Source organism: Eufriesea mexicana, unplaced genomic scaffold (assembly GCF_001483705.2).
Source record: "Eufriesea mexicana isolate 0111107269 unplaced genomic scaffold, ASM148370v2 scaffold4744748218, whole genome shotgun sequence".
Taxonomy (NCBI): Eukaryota; Metazoa; Arthropoda; class Insecta; order Hymenoptera; family Apidae; genus Eufriesea; species Eufriesea mexicana.
Genome location: NW_016907861.1, coordinates 49892 through 77785, shown reverse-complemented (window position 1 = coordinate 77785; position 27894 = coordinate 49892). Strand labels below are relative to the sequence as shown.

The following is a 27894-nucleotide window of genomic DNA, read 5'->3' as shown; positions in this document are numbered from 1 at the left end:
GTAGATGTTAAAATTCTAATCTAAATTCAAAAATCGTTGGCTTCTGGCTAAAATACAGTTCTGATTATCGCATAATATATGTAGGCTATCTCGTCCTGGGTTTAATCCCAGTTTCCTTTGGTTCAGGTTGGAAAATAGAAATTAGGAATACAGCAAAATTCGATAAGCGAAGAAATTAAATTCGAGATAGGTAACATAACGGGAAGTATTATTATCGTTTCAATTTTTCGAGCGTATGACGATTTTAAATTAACACTGGAAATTATTATTCGATTATTAAATTAATGGCACAGATGCTTGGAATGGACAGTTATCGAGTAACATTTACAGATGCGGGAAATATTAATAAATCTTCCAGTTACTTTCATGGGATCGACTTTTCATTACTCGTCTAACTATAGAATGTGTTTACTTCGCGCTTAATATTCTATGCTTTCATGAGACGACAGAAACGCTTTACGACCGCCATGAAGTACCGTATAATACAGTTTTAAGCAACGACTTCTGAGCTCTTGAGACCAATGATAAACTGCCGACAATAATAACGGTTTATATGCGGTCGAGTGTACCGTAGAATATTCATTACAGGATTGCGCGTACAAAGGTGCCATATATCGAAAGAACAAAATACTGTTTCACCGTGACTTTAACTTTATTTGATAAATTTCAAAAACGCAACATCCACGGTGCTCCCGGGTTCCGCGAAGTCGCACTTGTCTCTGATTAGCATTCGAGACTTAGTTTTCTTCATTTTCACTGCTCGATATTTCCATAGCGGAGGTGTTAAAGAAGTAAATACACCAAAGTAAATTCGTCGAGGAGCACAATCTCGGCATCAGGGCGTAAATAGCAATTCTACGAGAAAAATTAGCTATTAAGCGTCGTCGAGATTGGTTTTCTAAAGAAATTTTCCACCTGTCGGAGGATTCTTCAACAAGGCATATTTAACCAGGTCCTTTTTCTGTCGTTCCTCGTGGATATCTGCTAAGACAACGTCGAACAAAAGAGCGAGTAAACGGTTCTCCCCTTCAAACAGAAAAAATGAATTAATTATGGATATTACAAAAGAGTACTCGTTATAAAAGCAGACTTTGACTCGTTCTACCCTCTTTACTCGAGAACGAATAAGTTTAAAAATCCAAGCCAAACATGTAAGAACTGAAACGAAGAAGCAAGTCTCGTGAAATCCTTCCAGCAATGTAATATACTTACCGGTTACAAATTCATATTTAATCAGTTTCGATGTTCTCGATAATTCATTTTCTTCCAAACCATTATTACCTTGCAAAGGAATATCTTGCGTTATTCTTATTACAAGGTACAACAAATACAAACACATACCCACAGAGCAAGACTACGTCCGACTTGTCAGAAATATGTTCTCCTATTTTGTCGTTATTTTGTACGACACGATATATGTATCCAGTTTATTTATTCGCAGGACCTAGCTTCTCGACTATTTATTAGATTCTCCTCGTATCGCGTTATGTAATTTTCAAAATAATTATTTAATTTGACTCATACATATGTACGAGTATGTATTGCTTCAAATTAATATTCCATTTAAATATCGAATACAAGGAATGCAACGAAACTTTTGAAACCGCGAAGATAGGTGGGTCTAACGAGCAGAAAGTACAAGCCAGCTGCACGTGCAAGGACATAAACTCGGACTCGCATTTGTGAGCACCCGAGTGTCAAGAAACTTGCTCGCATTCGTATGCAGATGGACGGTCGCTTGATTAGAGAATTAACTACCGTTTCACCTTGGTTTATCACGGGATAATGTAGGTCGGCACACACTTCATCCTCTCGGTGCGAAGCAAGATCAATGTCAGGCGCGAAGAGGGGGATGCATATTTTTCTTCGCAGCGCAATTGTGATAATGATTACTATGCGATACACCTGTCGCATCTTTACACCTTGCACTTTGTCACTGCTGTACGTACGTAATCCATACGAACTGCATAACGAACATGCACCTGCTTTCTTCGTCAGATCGGAAATTGCTCCGCGACGTTCGAGTGTATCGATCGAGCCACCCTACCTGGAGCAGCGTGCTTAGATTTTCTGTATCATTCGTAAAGGTATACGTGCCTTTTTATCGCTTGCACCCTGAGGATTACTCGGATCTGACATTCTCCTTTCCTTTCTTTGCCACGGATTAGCTCGTGTCACTCGCTCCCGCATGAAAACCGAGCGCAGACTCTTGTCAGGAGCACGTGTGCACGCCGCAACACAGCTCGACGGAAATGACACAGTAATTAATGGTCACGTATCAATTAGCGGCCGCCTACTATGTGCCGGTTGCCAGTTTTAAATCGGTCCACGCCACGTTGCAAATCTCTCGCGCGTTTCCGCTCCTTCCCCTCGGCCAGCCTCGCTTCCTCGCTTCTGAGTTTCCTCTATTAATTACGAAGGGGTCCATCAATTTGACACATTAACGTATTGCCCGCGCAGGTGTTGCGCGAAACCGCGCCGCCATATGCGGCGAAAAATGTTCCGCGTGCCGGTGACTGAATGCCTTTTCGAAAATGAACGAGAAACTAATCGTCTATCGCCATCCGTGAGGCGAAACGGTATTTTTGCCGTTTTCACGGCTGGTTTAGAAAGTCCCGGATTCGTATCGGCAAATAGATTACACGCGACGCTTGCACTGTAAAAATAGATACCCGGTTCTGTATACAGGATTTGTTTTGTTAATTATTAACGTTGCATACGGATAAAGGACCGGAATCAAAGCAGATGATGAAACAGACTCCTGTACCAGGCTTATTTTCATTCTCTTTCGGACTTTTCCTACTTGGACAATTAAGAAAACTCTCGGAAATATTTCTAACTTTTGTTTATTATCGAATTAATTAATGGCGGAGAAGATAATCTTCAAATTTTCGATTTTCTTTAGGAGATTATCCGAAAGTGTGAAATATCCCTTAATTTCTTATTCTTCCTCTTTATTTCCCAATTTCTCGATTTTCTAAAACAAACGTGATATTTCACATAGTTGACATATACATTCCGCAATTAAATGTACCTAAATCGATGTTCAGACTTCAAGAAACATTGAAATAAGAAATTCGCTCGGTCAACAAGATCTCGATCTCGATTTTCAACATGAGAATTGACGCTAATAGTCTTGCAACGAATCCACTCGAAATCCTCGAACTCGTCGAGCGGAAAGCTATCTGTCATCTGTCTAAAAAAATGCCCGCGTAAACATTTCCACGGCTTCCCCGCGATAAGATGAAAAAGTAGAGAAGAAGAAAATGGAAGGAAGGCTTTACGATCACGGTGTGTCGCGTGAGAGTAACGATTGCGCGATAGAAAGGAGGAAGAGCGAGGAAAGCAGGAGAAAACGAAGGTGGAAGAGCGAAACTGAAAAGCAACGAGGCGACGCAGCTGGCACAGCAACGGAGACCACCGTGTCATTATTTATGGGGTTTACGGGGGTTCGGTCAACCGCAAGGGCAGCTGAAGGCAGTGCGCCCTTGAGGACTCGAGCTCGCAAGTCGGGCTGTTGCCAAGTGTGAACCGGGAAGGCGTTACTGTTTACTATCTCGCCACGAACCATCCAACCGACCTCTCCAGCATACGTTTGCGTATATTGTTGGCCCGCGGTCGCATTCCCTGGTCCCATCATCTCCCGTTGAAACAATAAGTTCAACGGTGAGCGCTTCTCAGCAGAAGTTAACGTTCACTTGTTTAAGGTAATACGAGCATCAACTACCGCCGTAACCGCTAATGAAGGCACGAAGATGTATACCAACGTCCGTACGTCTTATCTCAATGATGGTGTGTCGGATATTTACGGGAGGCTATGTTCCAGTAGAATCTTTTTCATACGTATCAGCAGCTCTCTAATCCGCATGATTTATAACGCGTGATTTTTGATAGAATTTGGTATGGCAGTGGATTTATAAAGGAAAGAACACAAATTATACAAAATAGGAACGGTTTAATATTATGTGACTCTCTCGGTGTGCGCTGTACAAAGATAGCTTAGAGACTAGAGACAAGATCGTAATAGCAATAGAATTTTGCTAGCGACCGACACGTACACAATCTTACATGTGTGAGTAATAAGCACAGAAACAGTTTAGTATAAATATATTCATGTGAGATATCTCGATTAATAGCGTTAGCATTCCAACAATTTTATATATTCTTCGCAAATATTCTATAGAAGTATGTATTTAGTATTAACCCTTTGCACTCGATAATCTTTTGGCTAAAGATGAGTAGGAGTTCAAAGATTTTCTGCTATAAAGCTGGCGATATTTCTTTCAGTAATAAATTGGAAATCGTATAATAATTAACACGTAGAATTTTTTGATTTCGATAGCTCGCACACCGCTACATTATCTTAAATTTGACGTATTAATTAATATCGATCTTCGAAATTTTATCTAATGGTGACTGGCGGTCAGCTCTCGAGTGCAAAGGATTAATTAGGTAGTCAGATTATTAATTTACGTGACTATTAATGAGTACGTAAATTGAATCCTTCGTTATCGTCTTTAGGTAGGTGTCTTATACACGTACAACATGGAGGCTGATTATCCGTGTACTTGTAAAAATTCAACTTCAGTGTACGAATAATGATTATAATAGGGTATCGCGTTCGAAAATTTGCCACAAGAATAATTATCGCGTTATGGGGTATGTATAGAAATAAGGGGAATTAACACGTTGACTGTCATGATGGTCATCAGTGACCGGCGCTTGTTATGGATAGAAGTGGACACCAATATCTTCTACGCTTTTTTAACAGTTAGCACAATAGTGTATTTAGATAAAAATATTTATTGATGCTTTCTAGAAAATTCTTCTTTCTCTCGTTACATATCCATGTTTCCTCTTTGACGATTCTCGCATAACTGTTTTATTCTGACACATTCTGTCTAAACATTTTTAAACACATATAAAACCAACACTCGTCTCCTCTATAGGGCTATGGTGGTCACCAGTGTCCGGTGATAGTAACTTTTAAAATGTATATTTGTTTTATTCTAACCAATTTTCGAATATTTGAAGAACGGAAATAAATAGGCAACTTTGGATAGAAAACATTAATAATTTGCATCATTTTCTTTTTCTTTGCCATATTGTTTGATAAGTCATCATTATATCTTGAGATTAATAGAAATTTTATCGTGGCCTCTCTGAGCTTTTCATATAAAGAGTGTTAAATGAGGTTCGTTTGTGATAGAATGCATCTCAGAATAGTCGCTTATGGTAAATTTGATTGTCACAAAAATGCAGTTGAATGACAGGTTCTGTTAAAATCCGAAGGTTAAGATATTTAGTGATTCCTACATCGTCTTTTTAAAATGATTTCTCTATTTTCCTACGTTTCAATCGAAATTATTTTTAATTTCGTTGATATTGGATTGTTCGATTTGAACATAAGAAACGTAAATAGTAAATCGTACCTTGCATCGTGCGAAGCCTCGTAATATCAAACTTCAATCGAATCCTCCAGAAATATTTAATACTTCTTGCTCAGCTCGAGTCACTTTCGAAAGCTGCTCGGATACGAAATCACCCGATTGTTTGAAACGCGGTATAGCTGAGTCTAGGTATAGACAATATCTTGGTATTACATGTTTCGTAAGTGTTTATTGTTCGGGAAGCACGAAGGGAAAAGTTTGGAAAGAAGCGTATAACGAGGAAACGTTCAGGACGTTTGATACAGATAAGATTGAGCGGAGTAACTATATCTCGTTATTGCTTCCTAAAGAATCCGGGAACATCGTTAGGAAGCAGACACCACGTAACAGACTTAACGGTCCGCGAAAGTTCCGCTTTATTTGACCAACATGTCTTCTAAGTTTCTTTTGTAAGTTTCTCCGCTAACGATTTCTTCGCTCCGAGTTCCGAATCTTCGCCCTGCAAACAGCCGAGCATAGCGGCGCTTTTTCCTCCACTCGCAGTCTGTGTCATTAAGATGGCAGCATAAGGCGATACGAGCAACTCGAACTAGAGGTCTTTATCTCGGCAATTATAGAAACGGGTCGAGAACGGTGTGTTTATCGAGCCGCTCGTCAAGGCAGGATATGTAAAATCGAGAAGCTCGAGGAGCACGGGTACAGAGAATTAAAAGTTATTAAATCAGTCGAGAGGAGAAACGAATTGCAGCTCGTTTTTAGCAAGCAATAGAGCGTAAGGAAGAAATAAAAGATGCTAGGATATCCGGAAAGGAGAAAAGGAGCATTCGGTACTGCCATGAACGGGTCTACCGACCAATCTATGGAAATAAAGTTTTCCCGGGGATTGTTTGGCGAGTCTTGGACCCGGAAACGGCAATAAGATGTTCCCTCCTTTTTTTACCTTCTAGTTCTCCTCTTTCCTTTGCCTTTTTCCCCTTTTTTATTCTAACTTTCGAGAATCCGCGCCACTCACGGACGTAGTTCCTTCGAATTCCTCGAAAAACGAGCCATTCCCCTTTTCGACGTATCTCGCTTAAGCTCGAAATCCGCTTGTTTATACAAACTAAGGTATGGCGAAGCGTTGGACGAGGGACGAGCGGAGAGACGGCGAAGACGCCGAAGACGCCGAACGAGACGAGAGAAATTCTTGCACGGACGCATGGTCCGTACAATTTCACCCCTAACCGGTAAACTTTTCTTTTTAGTCCGACAAGCCTCTTATTGTGAGAGACAATTCTAAGAACTGGTGCTCTTTCCTAGCCCTCTCGTTCTACGCTGAATTTCCTCCATCCCATGCATCCACTCCCGCCTCTCCTTTCCCACGAGCCGAGGTTCCTTCTTCTGCGTGTGACTCGCGAGCAGCCGTTTCAGACTTTTCCATCTCGTTTCGTTTTCGGTAGGCTCGAACTCATCTACCACGGGGGCCGGCTTCCTCATCTTCTTTTCCTCTTCTTTCCAAACCTGTTACATCCTAACCCTCCGTGTCTGAGAGCTCCGACAACGACGAATTTTTCAATGTTCCTGCAATTCGACACGCGACCATTCGTTTCGGAACCTATTTCCGCTACTATTTCCGCAACTTTCTGCAATCTGCAAAAACATTAACGCCGGATTTTAAATTCTGCCGATTTATAGTTGCTGGGATCTATCGTTACATCAGAAATTTGTAATATCGCGCATTATAACTATCGATTTATTAAAATTATTTAACATCTTCTAAATTAATCACGTATAATTGGAAACACTAGTCGTATCTTCAAGTTTCTCTCAACACGGTTTCGATATAAAACTAACCGCAGATAATTTCGATGTTGTCGAACTTAAATAAATTCGTGGAATTCCTAATTATTATAAAAAAATAGCGTTAGACGGAAAATTATTTTCGTAGATTTTAGAAACTAATCGAACTATGCAGTTGGATTATTACGACAGAATTTAATTAAACGGATTAGATACTCGCGATTAAAAAACCGCTTCTGATAATACAAACGAGTGATTTACCGCTCTTTCATCGACATACCGTTTTACCATCGTTATTTCAACCATTGCAACGCAACGAACACGTTAATAAAACCCAAGGTCAACGAAAGAATGGCAAACAGCAATCTCGCCCATTTAAACAGCGACGCGGCGCATAAAGCGCACTGCAACATTCGGCATTGACTCGGCATTTGCTGTTTCAAAAAAGGTATACGGTGCTTTGAAACGATACCGGCGTCCAGTAATGCTAATTCGCAATGACCATTTTATCGTTACACGGCGCCATCAGTGCTCGGCAAACACTACCTTCGACAGATTGTCAGGATCGCGTTGACGAAACCGATCATTAACTCGTCCCTCCATCGCTCTCGCGCACCCCCGCCAGCCCTCTCGTCCTCTTTAACCCAAGCTTCGAGTGACCTCCAACGCCGGTCCAGTTTGTTTTACGAGACATTCAGAAGTGTGTAACAGCCGATTTGCATTTATATTAGCGTTCGACGAACCGTGAGTCTTGAACTATTGTCCGCGCCACCCCGTCGATTTCAGCGTTACCCGTTACGGCCACGACCCCGTTTTTCAACCCCTTCCTCCGCCACCATGGAAACTTTAAACTCTCCCGGGGTCTCTGTTTAATCGCACGGAATGATAGCCGAGAGATATGAAAGCGGAATGGTGCAACGGAGATGCAGCCATCGTCTGTCCACCGGGACCAGAAGTCGATGGCCGATACAACGGGGGTGTTCGCGTTAATTCGTCTGACTGATACACCGTGCGCGGTTCCAGCTAGTAAAAGGGCCTGGCGAAAGGAGGGATAGAGACCGAGGGAGAGGAGGCAGGACAAATGAGAAAAGGAAACGACGCGTGAAATACAATCAGTCGCGGGTTGAAAGTCGTCGCGTGTTTGGAAAGATTGGTCGATCCGTAGACCGGTCGTAGGGATCCGTAGCAGCAGTACCGTCTGTCCGTGTTAAATTGTCTCTGTTTTCAGGCTCGATTCGTCCGGGGACACGCGAGCAGACACGGGCGTGAAAACTCGAACGCGTGACGCGGTTGTAATGTAATTCGCGAACGAGCGACGTCACCGCGAGTTTCGTAAACCGGTTAGAATTATCAATTAATCGCGCATTCTGCGCCGCGAATATCAGGTTACGTGACGCGAATTTCACGGTAGCCGGTAATATGCTACGCAGCTAGGTATCCCTCTGTTTTCGTCGCGTACACCCGCTCGGACGTCCGCTGCGTGTTGTGGACAGAGTGCTCGCGTGTTTCCCGCTGCGACGCTGGCATTGTAAGTATGTTTTTCTACCATTCTCTTGCCTCGGGTCTTTGTTGGTACGTTTGGTAGAGGAGAAGCGTATTCCTTTAGAACAGGGACGAGTTTCACACATCTACGTACATTCGAATATTATTCTGAAAATTAATTTTAATTGTCCTACGAGAATTACGATTACGACGACTACCAAACGAATCAAAGTAACTAGTTTTGTGTATTTCATTTTTCCATCTACTGAAAATATGCAGCTGCTCTTGGAAAAATTATCGTTAATATTTATTTATAAAGAAACGTAATTGCGTACACTTATTCGTTTCCACTGATTCGGCTTAATGAGTATGGTATATTTAATTACTCATTGAGGATTAACCCTTTGCACTCGAGGGGTGACTCTCAGGCACCATTTAATCAGATTCAAAAAATCGACGTTAATTAATATATCATATTTAAAATTACCTAATGATGAAAAATAATTCTGTGTCTTAATTTGCATATAATTTCTCATTTACCATTTTAAAAATATCGTCGACTCTATGACGGAAAGTCTTCGAATTATTATTTTTCTGTGACGAAAAAGTCGTCGAGTGCAAAGGGTTAATAGTTCTACTAATAATATTGTTTCATATTTGCTACCTTGTTCTGATAGGAAATTACAGGTTACTCTGTTATTTTATTTAATTTCGCGAGATCATCGCAGATCAAAAATAGATATAATTCAACGCGCCGATTATTTTCATTTTCGTATTACAATTCGCGTAAAATTTAATTGCTCGCAGCACCTTGTCAACGAATTACAATTTTTAATTATATATTCCATGCCAATTTCGTATATAAAATCATGGGAATCCAGTTAACGTTTTAGGGAGCATCGCTGTCACTGAAATAATGCGATACCTAGTCAAAATCCGATATTCATGATTCGTTTAGACCGGGCTTTTAATTGAATTTAATTAAAAATTCCTGTTTAACGCTGTGGCGCGTGGAATGCGTAATACAGGATTTGCTGTTTTCTCCCGCGTTTTGCCGGGCCACGTAATAACGGTAAAGTTCGTTACAGGGCAATTAGAAAACGCGGCACAGTGTAGGGGGAAAAAAATTCCATTCCGCGTATCATTAATATCCGCTTTAATCGCGCACAGCGTCGGAAACGTACGATTCGGATAGTCCTTAAGGATATTTGTCGGATCGTAAGCAACCGAGGAATCCAGGAGGATGGGCGGCGGTTCCAGTAACCGACGGTCTATAAAGCAACGGGAGGATGTAGCTTCGCGTAATTGCGAGGAAACATCCCCTGCCTAACCTTAACTCGACCCGCCTTACCGCGCCTTAAACCAACCCCCGACCATCTCGCGTTTCCGTAAGGGGGTACAGTCTTTTTCATGAGTGATATACCAAGCTTTCATAAAACCCAGTTTTTCCGGCTGTGCAGTTTACTCCTCTTTTAACGTACTTTTATGCTTAGCTTACCGGTTGCAGGAAGTTTTATTTGTTGTTAGAATTTGTTACATTTTAGTTTCCGGTATGTGCCAGTAATCTTTATTTGCCTGTCTGGAACATAGTGATATTATTATTTTTTCATCGTTATTATTATTGCAATTATTATTACCACATTATTTACTTGCCGCATTAGTTTCTCAAAAGGCGCCATATTTTATTTATTCGGTTAAATGGCATCTCGATTCAATCGAACGATAGTGTTTTGTAAGTCAATTACATCTTCGATTATTTAACAATGATTCATAGTTTGTTGGTATGTAATACCAATGTAATTACTGCATCGCAATCTCAAACACTCGTAATATCATCGCACATGGTATTATCGTGAATTTACGTGAACGTAGGAATGTTCGGATAGAAGGGAAACGTAAGACGAAGAAATGAAACAATAAGCAGCTGTAACCTGCTGTATCCACTGTAACGCGTAGCAATAGTTACAAGACGGTAATACGTGAACGATGAAAGTTGTAACAATTTGTGAGCGAGCCTGTACTCACGTACGTAGTCAAAGTATACAAGTACGTGACTGAGAGAACATTACAAATGTCGGTTTGCAATGAGAATAGTTCTGTCGTGTCGTGCTTCGTGGAAACTAATATCTGGCATGTGACTCCTATGTGTGAACAGAACGAGTCGTCTTGAAAGCACGTTCTTTATCGGAATTTTAATGTGCAACCATGCTGGCCCAATTTGTCATGCTTTTAGACACAATTAAGGTCCGCCTTAATTAGGGCCATGGGGAAACGTCTGGCGAGGAAGATTCTTTCTGGTTCTCGCTTCAAATTGCAACATTTACTTACGCCTCTCTTAGGGAACGACTATTAAACCGAACGGGTTTGAAATAATTGTTTAATTAAATATTATATTCCGTTGATGTATACCGTAGATTGTCAGGCAGGGAACGTTAAATGAAATGTACGGAAACTTCATGCTGAGATTGAAACTCGTGATTTCAGGATTAAGATTGAGTAGAGTTTGTGTAAAAAGTAAAACGCCGATAAAGGTGAAAGAAATAGATATTTTGACTCGAGAGACGTGAGATACAATATACATTTACATTTACAAACATAACAAATATTCAGTCGGTAAAAATTCACGCGATTTCGTTAAATTTATTCGATATTACTACGAAAAGAATATTATTATTGTATTCAATTGGTCGTGCAACATTGTTAAATTAACATGCGGTATTCATATATTCTCGAAATTTCTTCAAAAATAAATTAAAGGGGAAAAAGTGTTCGAAAATGAACGTTTCAAAAGAGGTACTTAAAAGAACTTTTAAAAGAGCAATTTATAGATAGAATAGCACGATCCTCGCGAAATATCAAAGGCTATTCTTCTACCAACGCGATTCACCAACTTAGGTTTCCAATTTTGCACCGTAACAAACGTAACTCGACTCTAAAGCTCGCGCAAAAGCGGCAAAGACGTTCGATCGTCGGTCCATAATTTTTCCATGGTACCAAACGCGTATCTAAACGAGCGTCATTTCTCTTCTTAATAGCAGCCTCTCGTGTGTACGTAAATAATAAGTGCCCGCCGCGATCGTTTACCCGGGCGCAAGTATCAGCCCCGAATCGTTTCAGGGCGAGAATTATCAAGTTACGTGTTGCATTTTCCACTAGCACGCGTTCAAGATCGGTGGAGGCGAACGGTGCCTCTGCCTAGCACACGGGGCAGAAATAGCAAAACATTTTTCTATCCCCTTATCTGACCGCGTTACCTTACCAACGACTGACGCTTGACGGGTTAATTCTACTGGCTGACTGCCGCGCGATTATCCGGCTTGTTCTTGCTAAGAAATTAAACTGATAGCTGTTTCACGTACATGCGAGAGAACGTCTGCACGGGGAACAGCCCGGGAACTTCTTTCTCGCTTCCTCCGAGCAAAGAAAAATCCCATTTAGCTGTATGAATATTCAGCCGCGATAAAGAAAACTGTTGAACGCGCCGTTCCGGCTCGCGCACGAATTTCGAATTTTTGCTCGTCGGATGAACGGAAAGAAACGAGGTCTTACTTCCGACAGGGCCGAGATCGTGTCACTCACAGTTTCAGTTCTTAATCGGGATAATAACACGATGAGAAGGGTTGAAGGTTTAAATTAAGGAAAGACTGATCCATCGTTGATACTAACTCTTTCACAGTGTGATCAAATTACGAATTCAGGTCCGAAAAACGTCCAGTTTTTTTTTTATGTTCGAAAATACTTGGGAATGTAATAAAAAATGTAAAGAAGCGTGTCTCATAAGTATCTTGTTAGTAATTAGTCCGTGTATAGTACTTGACGCTTTGCCCGTCACTGTCACTGGATAAACTGTTAATGGGTTAAGAATTAATGTTGAGGAAGATTTAGAGATTAGGGGTGAAAGAAACATTACGTCTTTAAAGCAATGATATTTAGGTTCGCTGTACTTAATTTGCCATAATTTGATCGTATTATCTTTAAATAGCTCTAGATACAAAAATTTAAACGACCTCGAAGCAATTTAAGTACAGAATGAACTTGAGTAATTGAAATGTTAAATTAGCGATTCTGGAGATAGAAGATACTCATTGGGCCTGGCTTAATTAATTTTTCTTTTATTCCTAACATCGTTATATATGTATATGAGGTTTTCAGCTCTGCGAATATATCGTTTCCTTTCTAATTAATAGAATTTGCATAGAATTTCCTTTAACTCGCTTCTCTTACTCCGTTATTATATTCAAACATTAAAGTCGTTCAAATACAGCCTGAAATTAAATCAACAAAGATACCTCAACGAGGACAGTTTTCACTCGGAATGGCTTTCGTTTAATTAGCAGAATTTACGAATTCCAAGGCGTGAAAGGGGAAAATTTAATCTCCGGCGAGGAATTTTCAAATTCCTCGAAAGCAAAGGAAAACTGAACCACTCGTACGCAACGATCCGTACGATATCGAGCTTCGGTGACGAAAGTTAGGAGATTAATCGGGTCGTTTCGTTTAATCATGGCGATCAGGGTAGCGGAGAAGAAGGTGGAAAGCCGGGCTAAAGCGTAACGCGTTGAGAAATAAGCAGACTGGCGAAATTCGAGGGAAGGAGTACTAATCTAGCTGACTGTACATAAGCGATGTACACAGCGGGGCCTACGTGGTACGTAATATTCAAGCCAAGTACTCGTGACTACGTTCCGCTTTTATGTACGAGCTAGGCGGGGTGCTAAGCTTGTCCACCGCCACCCTCTACAGTCGCCGCAACCACTTGAATTAATCGCGGCGCGTTGCGAAAATAATTATTGCTCGTCTCTTGCCTCGCGTGCGTGCCGCGATAATTAACGTTTACACGTCGCGCTCTTAAGCGTTTAAGCCGCGTTTCTTTTCCCGTGTTGCGAGACCGACGGTTACCTCGTCGAAGCGTGATTTCTTTCTTTCCTAGCCACGCCGAACGTTTATTACTTTTTTCACCCACGCTTCCACCCCCTCGCTCTTTTTCCACTTCCTTTTCCCACCCCGTTTTCATTTCATTCCTTTTCCTTTTGCGAGCCGCGACGGAATTCATTGTCGCGGGCGCGGAAAATCCTGCACGCATACCATGGCCACGCTTTGTCGTTGCTCGTCGATGAATAAATACAACCGCCGGGGACAGGGATTGAACGCGAGATCTCGTTTCGTTAAAAAATTAATTAAGTGCCTTTCACCTGGACCCAGACATTGTAAGTGTCGTTACACGCTATTACACGCGACAGAGTGCCTTGTTTTGTGCTTCGTCGTATTAAACGGCGGGAAAGCTCGACCGTGTGACTGTGTTTTCGGTGTGCGAATCCAGGATAATTGACTTAAATTGAACGTCAATCGGAAATTTTGAAATTCTTTGTCGCAGGTGGTTGAAACGTGGTTATCGCTGAGTTTCTATTCCTCTTCGTAGTTATAAATTAATCTCGTTCGTATTCCTTTCGTCGTGGATCTAAAATTAGGCATATTTTAAATCTTATTCTTCTGTTAAATTTCTCCCAAAAATTTCTTCGTAATTACTGTAAATAATTAACGAAATATAAGTTGAAAATTTCCTGGACCCACGAGAAACAACGCGTAGCTTTAAAGCTACAATTAACAATTCAAATTCGTCCAATTTGCCGCTGCAGCTGCTTTCGTTCCTCAATTCCGTCCATTTCTCAGCAACGACTGACCCATCGCCATTCGAAAAAATATCGTCGCATCAGGTCCCGCCATGGGCCGGTAATGACTTTAAAAATTCGCGGGTCATCCTAACGAAGTACGACGTAAGTGCAATTCGCTTCAGGTGACCGATCGTGCCCGGAATCGGAACACGGTGTCGTCCGTGTTCGTCCTGTAGCTACCTACCCCTGGATTTTTAGCCATCCCCGGTTCGACGACATCGAACAGGGGTGAATGGTTTCGGGCCGGCGGCTCACCTTTTTCCATCTCGCTCTACCATGACTAATCTAGGTTTCCGTAACGCCCGGCGAAAGACGGTCGGTAACTGTCGCAGCTTCTTTTGGCTGCCGATCACGTCTTGACCGCACCTCGTCTCATCGAATCCGCCCCGAACTCGCTGAGGGTCGTTGGCCAACGTACCGTGAAGCAGCTTGATTGTCCATATTGTCCAGTCGCGTTAAGTTATGGAGATTCCTAATGCTAACCGGGTCGTTCTTAACCTGTCGTCAGCTTCGCCGATCGAAAAACTCAGCTTTCCTCCACCTAGGACTCACCTGTGTATGCGAAACGAAACGATCGAGAGGAATAACGTTGACATTTGGATATCTGCTGTGTAATAAGCCAACGAGTGTTAGATAAACCATTTAATGACATTTCTTAATTCTACCAATAGTGCAATAATTATTTAGGGTTAAAGAAATGATTTGATTTCGAGATTTTTGTATATCGGAAATAATTCGTACAGTGAAAAATTATTATATCAATATTAACACTAGAACTACCAATCCAGTGAAAATGACTGGTCCCAGAATTTTCCTTTTTGCAATCACCGAATACATACACCTGCTTTAAGAATAAAATTGGTATCAACTCCTATTAAGAAAGAACAAGAATAATCTGTGCACGTTATGGTTAGATAGCCATTAAAGATCGGTAGTTCTAGTGTTAATTGACAGAAAACGAAAATATCTACGTAAATACCAATTGTACCAGGAATCGTAGCCAATTCAACAAACAAAGAGCCAGTCTCTTTGTTACCATTTTATCGATTTTTCAAAGTCCGCTCTCTAATTGGCGATTTTATAAGCTCACCGACTAGCGAAAAGCTCGAAAGCTAGGGAGGTAGAAGTTATGGATATTTTTACAACGAATAGGATGATAAATTAGCTGGTAGCCACAAAGGACAAGGACGTCGCTTGGAGACGGTAGTTGACATCCTTTTATCAAGCACGACGGCTCGTTTAGGAACGGCGAGAACCGCATGGATGAACGACGAGGGAGCACGCAATAAAGGGGTAGTGTCGCGAGATAATTGGAAGCTACGGTTGTCCTAGACGAACGCAAAGACGGGGAAGAGATTCTAATGCAATTCCCGACGTGTCTGCCGGCTGGCACGTTCACGTGGTTCCCATCGTTATTGCGCAGCCGATTTACGAGGCTTGCATGGTTGTCCGTTGGATCGAAAGTTACGAATCCTCGTTACTCTGCTATTTTAAATTCCAACCCGTCGAACGACTGCTAGGCCAATTTGATTTCGTTTCAATCCAAACACGCTCGATGGATCTTTGAACGATGCAATGGCCGATGATGCGTAGATTCGCTATTTTCCATTTCTTTTTGCGTAATCAGTTTCATTTACCCGTGAACCACATAGTTCCAGAATAAACAGACATAACAGTTACTAATTTTGTAGATATAACAGATACAACGTATGAAATAGTTACAAGAAATCGTAGGTGTAATATCGTTACGGACCCAATCCGTTGTACTGAAAAATGCAATAGATCTGGCTCGAATTTACCTAATGTTAGGACAGGCTTCAGCTCGGTGTTCCAATGATTGGACAATGCCAAACAATCTTGTAGAATTTTTACTAAATTAATCCTATACTCGTCTAATAAACAACAACTGCCTTTTTACAACAAAACAGGTTTTATTTAACTAAAATATTGCACTAAGTTTCCCACATGATCCTCTGTTCACTATGTCCCAACCACACGCACTCAGCCTCCTGTCTTCTGGACAGCGTGTAATATAAAAATCCCGAACAGATATAATAGGAGGAATATAAGTTGGATACGAGATAAGAATTATCATAAATAAAGTATATTTTTCTACGGGTTCAACGAGTGTTATTTAAGTAGGCTTATTTCGATATTCACTTTTAGGGTTTCGTATATAATACTATAATACGGTATGCTTGTATGATTAATAGATTAGAACTGATCCGCTTATATAAGCCAAAATAAGCAGTCATAGTTTATGTATTCCTCGACAAAGCACGGTATACATGTTGGTATTCAGTTCCTGGATGAATACCGCTTTGATCCATTACATAGTAACAAGTCAATAGAAGTCTCATTACACGTTACAGAGTTCATTGCAGATCCCGTAACAAGTTTCCGTCATTACGCTCTCGTAGAAAGAGTACATTCGCTGCCATGGGTTTCATATCGAAGATAGCACCGGCTCAAATGCAGCACTGTCTGCATTTTTTCTTTCACTTTTGAATAGCTGACGGCTACCACTCGTGCGCATTTGTGAAATTCACCCCCTTTTTTTCAATCCATATTCATACTTTCGTATTTCGTATTACTCTCATACTTCTGGTATCAACTCTAATCCAATTGCAGCGGTTGCGAGTAGTCCGTTTGTTTTAGAACTCCTACGCTTTATTAATCGATTTATTTTAATTTCAGTTTAATTAACGCGCATTTCGTCATTATTTATTAAGTACATACACGATTTCTGTTACAATTTCGAGCGGCCAAGGATTGTCATTCGCTGTTTTGCAACAATTCCAATCGCGCAAAATAAACTGCACAGATAAATTACACTTACGAAAAATTTAAATATCATTTTCGCTTCGACTCAATGACTCGATCGAGTGCATACGCGACGCAGCAATTTTGAACCCGATAGAGAGATGAATTGCTGTATCGCTGTGTCATAGAGAACAGGAAAGGACTGGTTGTTACTTTACGAGTACCGGCTATTGAGAGGAATCGATATCTACTTAACATCTCTACCGCCATTCTTTTTTACGGCACAACATCGCAATTATTAATTAAAGCAATTAGTACACCCTTGCTCCCTCGACGCATCTTTAGAGAACAGGAAAGGACTGGTTGTTACTTTACGAGTACCGGCTACTGAGAGGAATCGATATCTATTTAACATCTCTTCCGCCATTCTTTTTTACGGCACAACATCGCAATTATTAATTAAAGCAATTAGTACACCCTTGCTCCCTCGACGCATCTCTGTCTAACCGGTCGATTCGACCGCATCTCCAACAAGATACTCGAAATAAAAGAGATAAGAGAAAATTAAAAAGAAAAAGAAAAAAGAGCGGAAAAATGAAAATTTCCAACGGTCTAATTTGCGCCTCATGACGTTCACCAGGAGTGGCTCTCAAACGTAAACAGCGATGAATGCTCGCCACGCGTCTCATTCACGGCGAGAAGTGGTCGAGGAAGAAGGCGAAGAGTAAAGAAAACGCGCGGCGGGATTTACCGTGAGGACCTTGTCGAGTTAAACGACGTTAAGACTGCGCCGTGTGAATGACACTGAAACCGACGAGCGTAAGAAGGGAGGATATTCCTGGCCCTCGTTAGCACCCTCCCGTGCTCTCGTTTACGTGGCCGTTCTCCTTTCCGACACATTCACTTTGCTCGACGAGGCCAACGGGCCGAACAATCGTCTCGTAATTCTTCCCAATCAACCGATTGTCCGAGCTAAAAACTATTGTGTCCTCTGGTGCCGCCTAAAGATCCACCAGGGGTCGGAAAGGGCCGGAGAGAAGGAAGAGGAGGCGAGGATCGAATGCATCCCCTTAATCGACGCCTGCCTCGCGGCGGCCATTTCGTCTAGACCTGTCGCATTGACAACCGGCAGGCCAAAGGTCGGTGAAACGTTCCAGGCTGACAATAAGCGCGGTCAATCGACTGGCAACGATGGCCATTGTGTTTTTATCGGGGCCCGTGTTAAGGGATGCGTTTACGTTTCTTCTCTTCACGGCACTCGCGCTATTACGCTACAGATTTAGCCAGTTACGGAAATTGCCGTCGTTTCTCGTGTAAAAGCCCGATCGGCTATTTGGCCAGATTCCTGGATAAGTGGAACGTTCGGGTTAATCGTTAATAGGGTTTCATTAAATGGACCACGCAGTTTTTCCATTAATCGTTAATTGCCTCTCAACTCGACGTTTAATCAGGGGAATTGAAAACGTTTGAGAGGGAATTTAAGTTATTCTCGGAACTATTCGACTACTCGACTTTCACCGGGAAAATATGATAGAGATATTATCTGTCACACTGAATGTTAAATGATACCAAAACCCTTTTTGATAAAAATGGAAAATTAGGAATCCAATCGTGTAAGATGAACTATATGTAAGAAATGGATGGACGTTGATCGAGAAACGGAATATGAAACGGCTGTGACGTTTGTAAATTTTTTAAAAGATATAGCGAGAGAAAGGCAGAGAGAGGGAGAAAGAGAGGAGAGAGAGAAAGTGTATGTTTAAAAACAAAGTTCGGAAGTACGTTGGTTGAAGTACCATTGTTTTCCCGGCCGGTTGTTCCCCGGTTCGTATTAAAATACGGGGAAGAAAAGAAGAGGAGAGTTAGGAATTGGCCATTGATAAAGTTCTCGAAGGGAAACTCGGCTCGTAGCTGGCGGGATCGGAATCGATGGAGAAAAGGTACCGACCTCTCCCTTCTTGACCCTTCGCCAGCCGCGTCCGTGCCCAGTTTCAGACCAATTTTATCGACCAACCGTAGCCGACTAGCATTTAATCTCGCGGTAATCATTAAGCTAGGCCACTCGATGCTAAAAATTCTCATAAAGACTTCACTTAGTTCTAAATCACGGCTCTTTTCTGCTCGAGTGTCATTCGAATGGGGCCGGACGGCGGGGCCGTGGGGGTTGGAAAAAAGGTAATCCTATAGTAATAAAACCGTTCATAATGTTCGACTAAATACTTCGACCGCGCCGGTAATAACTTCCGGCATTAAAATTCCGTTTTGTAGGTTAAGCCACGGTCAGGCAGTAAAAATGCGATGATACCACCGGTTCTCTGGATACGGATACCATCTTCAATTATTGAAATTCCGCGGGACAATGCGTTTTCGCCCGAGCCATATCTTCAGGTTCGTTTGATTTCTCGCGCCTCGTCGACGATTATTTTCCTTGTCTCCTTCGCGTGTATACTCGATATTCAAGCGTGTGTAAAATTCTCCGAAGACGTACGATAGAGGTAGACCCGTCAGCGGAAGGGTAGGAAGGAAGGAAGGAAGGAAGGAAGGAAGGAAGCGGAGAGCGACGAGAGCAAACTGATGATATCCATCGATATTAAAGTCGAATGACGCGATGCCACTTACGCAGGGTCATCTGCATTTAAATGAAATCCCGCAAGTTACGCCGAGACTTCGGTCCTCCAGCTATTTTCCGCGTTTACCGAAACGCGCGAAAATCAATCTCCCGAACATCGCGGTGGCTTCCTTCTGCCGGAAACCGCGGTCACGCGATCTTGCGATTCCGTGATGCAGTTGCGGCCCGGTGCATACGCCATTAGGTCTTCCTTGCATATCGTACGTCACTTATGTTATACATACGAGTGTGTCATTTCGCCTAATACGTAAGGGAGGTTAATGAAATATCTTGGCCAAGGATTATTTCATATCCCTATTCAACTTGAATTCTTCTTTCCTATGACGTTTAAATGCACTGAAATTATTACAGATATTTAACCTACGATTACAAACGTTAAAACGAATTCGAATATTCGGTATAGTAGAAGAATCGTATTTAATCGAAATTTATTATTTGTTATTAAAATAAAATAAATTTACGGGAGAGATATAAATTTCGAATTTTCACGAAATCCTTTTTAATGTTAAAGGCAGATTATAAACGCTTAATCCAGTAACGGTGTAAGACTTTGCTATACTATCTAGAGTACCGCAGATCGATCAATGCATTTGGAATAAACCTCGTAACGAGGAACTGCCATTACCATGGAAGAGATTCAGCGTGGAGTGGCGGACAACTCGCATAATGGAATACTTTTATCAACGCGGCCACGCTGCTTAATTATTCAAGATGGATCACGCGCGTTAACCAACCGTCGATTGTGTGACGACCATAGGGTAGTCCTGCTAAAATTCGTTATAGACTCGCCGGTTCGAACGGTCGCACGGCAGTTCAAATGGAAACGTTCTTTTTCTTTCGTCATTTATTCAACACAATTTAAACGTTGTAAATTTTAAACGGAAATCGACCATGACGTGTGTAAAAAAAATTGCGCGGATACGTGATTGAATTATCGTTCAATTTGTGGTTCTACGATCCTTCGTTTGCTTGCACAAATTGGAACGCTTAATTAAAATCATCCGTGTTTCTCTATAAATATCCAGATTCATACGAACTGATTTGTGCACGTATATTATACACTTTGAAGGAAGCAATGCAACAGGAAATATTGCGCTTCATTTGGTTACTTTATGCCATTTAGCGTGCTATTAAACTTGCATTCGCTTGTTGAATTAATCGCGTATATGTAAACAGCAAGTGACCGTTAATAATTAGGAAGCTTATGTATTTAATTTTCAAATATTATACTTGATGCTTAAACGTTTCATTAATAACGGTAAAATCACTGCCTCCTCGTTCGCCTGGTTTTCTGCAGTACCGATTGAGTAACTATTGTCTCCTTTTAAATAACTATGCGCGGAAAATGATACTTCTATGGATAATATAACACTTTTTTCTTTTTAAGCGGGATTAAAATTCTTCGATCACGTCAAATTTTGTGACCCTCGTAGCTCGTGTTACGGATATTTTTAAGTTTCTATCGGGAATAACAAGAGCACGAAAATTTATTTCTCTTTCACGAGTACACGTGGCAATAGCATATAGTGTATGATTAGAAAGAAAAAAAATGTAATAGATCCTGAAGAGTCCAAATCAATCATAAACTCGACGTCTCAGTTGGCATCATTTATTACGAGCCTTAGCTTATATGCTTCGGAAACTACTAAAAGGGTGGTTAATGACGTGTAACCATTTTCAAACGTGACGAAACCAACCCTTAGATACTCATATGCGTGTTGCGATCGATCAAACTTTTGTTATTCTTGAGTCATCGACTTTGCATGCAGATAGGCTTCCTCTTGCAACCGACATGAACATTCGAGTTTCCTGAATCTCATACGATACGTAGAAATTTGTCGTGTAAATTAAGATATTCGTATCGAGAAAAATGAAGTGCAATTGAAATATTCGATTCGTTGTGGCTTAAGGCAAAGAACTTACTCGAGGGAGACGTCAAAAATACGTATTTCGACGAAAGATTATTTATCGTGGCCATAACTCAGTCTTTTTAATTATTTTATACTGCAATAAATTAATAAACGATATTTCATCTACCCGCCAACGATTTAATAAATCTTTCACCGTAAATTTCAACACTTTGCGGATCGGACCGAGTGAATTTATGTTTCTACGCAACACTGTGCGGTATAGTTTCTCGCGTGGCCCTGTTATTTATAGACGTAATTTATTGTATTTTACGTTGAATGGAAACATACGCCTCGACACGTACACCATTATATTTATATAACAGAATTTTAACGAACTAATTTATTTCGTACGAAGTGTACCAAAGGTTGTCAAAATCCGACGTACCCAACGATAGAATTACGACTTTTATTCATATGTAAACTGTTCATATCGACTTTTCTCCTATATCTTTTATTTGCTCGTCACTTTTCCAAACAGCCAAGTGTACAATATCCAATCAATAAACTGAAGCCAACACCGAAAGTCTGTTTCCATGACAGCGATGTCATCGAGATTCCTTCCAGGTGTCTTTTAACGTACTAGAAAGATTTTCTGGCAAACATATTTTTCCCAGAGTACGTAACACGCTCTATCGTTTCGGATAAAGTTAAAAAATAAAGTCGATTTGAATTTGTAATGGGAAATTCGAAACGAATTCCTAAATACACGACGGATAAGTAAGATTACTAAGATTACTGCAGAAATTCGGATTTTAGTGATAGGATATAGACACAGTGACAAATTACATTTGTAAATGTACCTGAAAAATAATAAAAATCGAATGGATCGGCAGCTACAAGGTATAGAACTTAAAGAAAATCACGTATATCTCTCTACAGCACTGGTAACTACGAAACGCTCGGAATAAATAAACACTGCAGTCTAATATACACGTGTATAAATGTATATGTTATTCAATCACGTGTTATACATATTTATGCAAGCGTTTGGCTATTATTCGATTACCCTCAAACACGGTTAGATTCCCGCAGACATGTCAGAGATACAACGTTTGGAGGAACAACGTCGAGTGGGCTTCTTACGGAAACTATGGTCAGAGATCGTGCATCGTCCGACCGGAAATGCAGGCAGAACTGACGCATAGTCAAAGGAAACGTAACCCCGTGATGCACTCGGAACACGAGAAGTCTGAACCTGACCATCATGCGAACCGGGTTTTAGGCTTAACCCAATTGAGGGGAGACGGCAACGATACAGTGTCTGTTGCTGTTCCAACACAGCTCCGTAAATAACCATGTTTCCTGACTTGCAGGACATCAGCGGTGGACCCTTTACCCTAACGTAGTCGAAATTTATCGTTTCCCAGTTCAACGAGAAATAATTCCGTAGACACGACATCAGCCGGACTGGTTTACATAAAGATCCAAAGGAAGCTCGGCACGTGTAAACAAACGCATCGTGCGACACGCAATGTGATTTAAATGAACGTAGCTCTGGCTCTTGCGGATCAAAGCTTGGACACATCGAGCAGAGACCGGAATGATTTACAAACTCGAGTGTAACGATAGTGGGCAATTGCATAAATTCATAATCGCGCACAAAATTAGGATACTTGAATGAATTATACGTCAAACGTAACGTTACAAATCTATCGTTGCAAAAGCACGTAATACCCAGTTCTAAACACTCAAAATTGCATCGAAAAAATGAGATACCGAGATACATTGGTAGTATTATCCCATTACCAATGGTGGATGAACACGGATGTTCCAAATCATACAGATTTGACGAATAATACAGTAGATCAGCAGTCCAGAGACATACAGCCAACTGCTAAGTACGGATGAGACATGCATGAGGTCGAAGGATTCAACTCGGATCAGTCTAGGTTGGAAGAGCTGCAGTTATAGAATACCTCAAAGTAGAGAGACTAGATCCACGCTACTCCAGATCAAAGAACCTGAGTCAGACTATCTTAGAATCCAGGGACACGACAGGATCTTCATGGGATCTTGGGATATGAGTACGATTGCTTCAGGTTTAAGGAACACCGGTTGGATCATCCTAGGGTCAAAGAATTTCGGTCCCCGTGATCCTGGCTCTGAGAACAAGCGTGAAATTTCTCCGTGTAAGATGAATCCAAAGCAGATTACACTATACTGAAATAAAAGACGCGAAAAATATAAAAATGGTAAAGCAAGTTTAGCTTTAGGTAAAGCACTTTGCTCTGTAAGATCTTCCATGTGCTATGGAATTACAGAGAGACTGTAATGCATCGATAGGGAACCTGGAAATTTGTTAAACAAGGCTACTCTTCTACTCGTCTGGTTGCCTGATGCTTAATAATTAAAAAGTTATTTAATAATCGACGTTGAACCCAAAGATTTATCGGATACGCACTCACGTACAGTCAATTCTCTCGCTTACTCGATCCCAGTTTCCTTTCCTCTGACAAACAGCGGATAGTAGATGGTATGATACCCCTAAAGATCAAACCCATGACGCTGGTGCGAGAGACCTTAACTTTCCAGCGAACGGCACTCGATAATTCATGGTAAGAAGGCTTAAGTCGTGCATCCACGCGAGAGTACGAGAGTGGCGCCGGGACGCGTTCAGACGCTGTCGTCTAACAGGTGCCGATGGATATATCATCCGAATGGTGGGGTAGTTTGCATTGGGACACCCCTTGTCGTTCCTATAGGATGGTGACGTCAGCCGGTGATAGATCGCCTGAATTTTAGGCACCCGGTTAGGTTCCTTCCACGTTGCTAGATACGCAAGCAGCTTCCATGAATATTTTTTCATGCCATGAAACTAGTTAGACCCCCGGATAAAATTAATGCGCTGCGTGACGCTTTCCCCTTATAATCGACTGTAATGCAATTTAAAATATTGATCAAACGCACGTCGCAACCGAGTCATCGAACGTCCAATATATTTTCCGTTTTACTTCGGCAATTTAAAATAAACTACCCCAACAGAATGAGAGATCTCGTTTTTCGATTACAATTTAAAAAATTCTCAAAACAACGATACATTTTAACTATACAAAATCCACGAGGAAATTCCAAGAATGTACATTCGCGTTTGCGAATAAAGACACAAATACGCGAAACGAGACATCAGATGCGCATGGTTGACGTATCGGAATGCGACGTGGAAAAGGCGGCGAGAGCACGTTAAACGAAGACACGCGTACGGAGTGGCGAAAATTTTTGCTGGTTGGGCTTCCAATAATCTGCGTGCACGTGCTTCGTAGGCACGCCTGGCGTAGGCCTCTAGTGAAAAAGAAAAGGTGGAAGCGCGGCGGAGGAAGGGCCTGAATTTTCGCTGGCGAAGGCTCGAAAGCGGGCGAGCCAGAGATAGAAATAGCTCTTCGGGATTCTCAGACAGCCCGAATCAATGCAAACAACTGGATATTGCCGGCAATATCAGTTTCCTTAGAGCGGAGCGCCGCTCAACTGCGAAACGCGCCCAGACGACGACTACGGCGTCGAAGGTGGATCGGTTCTGGGCGAACAAAGCGCGAAGGCGGAGAGGGTTGGAAGAAGCGTGCACCCCTGCCGAGCGAAAGTTTGTCTTACCCTCTCCGCCGTCCCTCTGCCAATCGATCCTCGTATACCATTCCGGAATCCTCACCAACGCAGGGCCACCTCTACCTTCTGCACCATCCATGCCTGAGATCTCTTCTACTGTGTGATTTATTCAGCTTAGATTGTCACGAGCTCCGATCTTCAGCCTTGGGCCGCTAAACTCTAGCTGCCGTTAACCCGACGTTATCGTTAGACGCCGCTTATTAAAGGATTGCATAATAGAGACTCGATAATGAAAGGTGAGATTAACGCGAATATTATATACGAGATCGATCAATCGTGGATATTGATTAATCCGTCGAGCTGGTTTAACTTATCCGGTCTCGTTTAATCGTCGTTTGATCGTCGAGCCTGAGGACTGGTCCAGCCACGAGGGCCTGAGACTGAGCCATTTAGGTAATGAACCTTGGGACTGTTTAATTGTCGGGACCCAGCACGTAATTAATGTATGTTGCAGCGAATCAATTTAACGGGACCTTTGTGTCAAAGGCCCGTTCGACTAGCGAAATTTGGAGCGTTAAATTCGATGCTTTCAGGTCCTAGATGCGTTAATTTAAGGCCTAATTGCTTACTTCCTCTTATCGATGATTTGACATTAGTGGAGAACGAATGAGTAGCCGACCGGTTTCGGTAGACTTGACATTTTGCTTAATTTTTCTTCATTTGTAGTCAGGCTTTCCTAAGTATTTCGTACAAGCTTATTTACGTATGCATTGGAATATGAATATGCGCAGGTGGCTATCTTGTACTTACTTGGCACGACTACATTTGCTTCGGATTTGTATTTCTTACAAGTACACAAATGGATATAGATACAAATGGCGTTGAAACGCGATCAAAAGTTTTTATCCGACGATTTGATTCCATTGAATGGAGTCAGTGCTTGCAGCATTGTTCCATAAGGCGGTGACAGAAAGGGACTAGCAAAGAGAATTTAAAGGGATTTAATGAGCATCTCATGAATTTATCAGGAAGTCTGTGTATAATCGTAGACTCGAGCGGAGATGGACTTCCTGCTACCGTCACATCTGCACCCCTTATATTTATTTCATGATCTAATCCTACTGCCATAAGTCCCTTGAATATTTTCATTCCACGTACACTTTCCTTTTGTTCCATTTCACTCTGTTTTTTAATCGCATTTGCGACTTTTAGATTATCCTTCTTTAATTGTACTTACGTATGCGATACAAGGCAATCAACTGACAATTGTTCGTTGTTATGTATACATGGAATAAATTTTTGGTCATCGTTATCATTTTTCTAACTTTTCGAGCAAATTTCTAAATTCCCCGAATTTTCTTGGTTCATTAAGCTAACGAATTTCTATCCCCTTTTTCCTTTTTATTACGTCAACTGAGCGAAGCAAAGTTAACGATGAATCCTGTAATTTCTACGTGAAAAATTCGAAAATTCCGAGGTTCGCGCGAAAACGCGGGATTAATCACTGCCAGGGTTTAAGCTGCAATCTTTATCAAGTTACTTTAAACAAAGCAAAACAATTTATTTCGCAATCTTGACAAACGGCCTTACATACATTACTTTTCGTTTCGCTTTAACTCCGAATCCCAGGGCTAATGCATCGTCTGCTGTCACAGGGTTAGCATAATGTGCTTAGCAACCCCAGGATCGCACCACGGTCACCCACCGAACAAGTCCTGTACAAGAGCCAGCACTTAATGTCTCCACATGGGGAGTGAACATTCCCATCGAGGACTCGATTTTTCCTCCAACATCCCGTCTACGATCGATTTTTCACAGGTACGATTATTTGCAATATCTATGATACAATCGACCACGAAATTTTCGACGAAATTTCATTGTTTCTAAAGCTTTATCCATTTCTGTAATATAGCTAGAATATAGCTAATCGTATGACTTTTAATTCCATTGCATCTAAAATTAAAAACTCTTATAAATGTGTAACAGTTGCATGTTAATAAGAATTTAACTCGCGAGACTTTGAATGAATCCAGTTTATAATATTCGAATGCACGACATAGGGTTTCGGGAATATTATATTTTCCCTGTAAATGTAAATATATTTATTTTCAGAGTACAGCACGCAGACATTTTTATATTTCTTCTTATTTTTCTTGTCCGGTTCACGATCAATTAACATAAAGCGTTCGTGCAACGTAATTTTAATTAACGAACAGTTCAGACAGTCGGAAATTACTTTCACAGCAACGTGTTATTACGGCTGGGTAAAAAATGGAATAAATGTCAGTAACATTCATGGTTGGAAATTATTAATAAAAATAGTTGGCAATGTAACAAGAGTGGAAGGATTAATGTCAGCGATAATCTTCCACGTATGTTACTTTCCATAGCTGCACTTTCGTTCAAATAATCCTCGTAATATTTCATGGCTCGTACAAAAATATCTACTTGAATTAACTCATAAATGATAAAAATTCCATTAAATGCTCCGGAGATATTCTCTTGAAATATTCGTATTCAACAGTTCTTTGTCATACATATGCATATTTAAAGCACGTGAAACGATTAGGATTACAGGGTTGATTTTTCTTTCTTTCAAACTTCAATCCTATTATCATTATCCGTTAAACACGCGAGTATGGCAAACGGGAATTTAATCTGCTCAGGAACAACCTAGGAGAAGGTTTTTGGAGAGCCTCCTCCGCCAAACCAGATGCTTCGCAATTAACTTA

At 41.2% G+C, this 27894-nt stretch overlaps 1 protein-coding gene across 1 annotated transcript in view; it reads left to right on the top strand.

Annotated features, from left to right (window-relative positions):
• LOC108547296 (3-hydroxyacyl-CoA dehydrogenase type-2) overlaps nt 1-26866 on the top strand; it is a 54621-nt gene extending 27755 nt beyond the window's left edge. The window contains exon 5 of the mRNA XM_017899785.1: nt 26818-26866. The gene's annotated coding sequence lies outside the window, so the exon portion shown is untranslated. The remainder of the gene's footprint in view (nt 1-26817) is intronic.
• Nucleotides 26867-27894: the final 1028 nt, after the last annotated feature.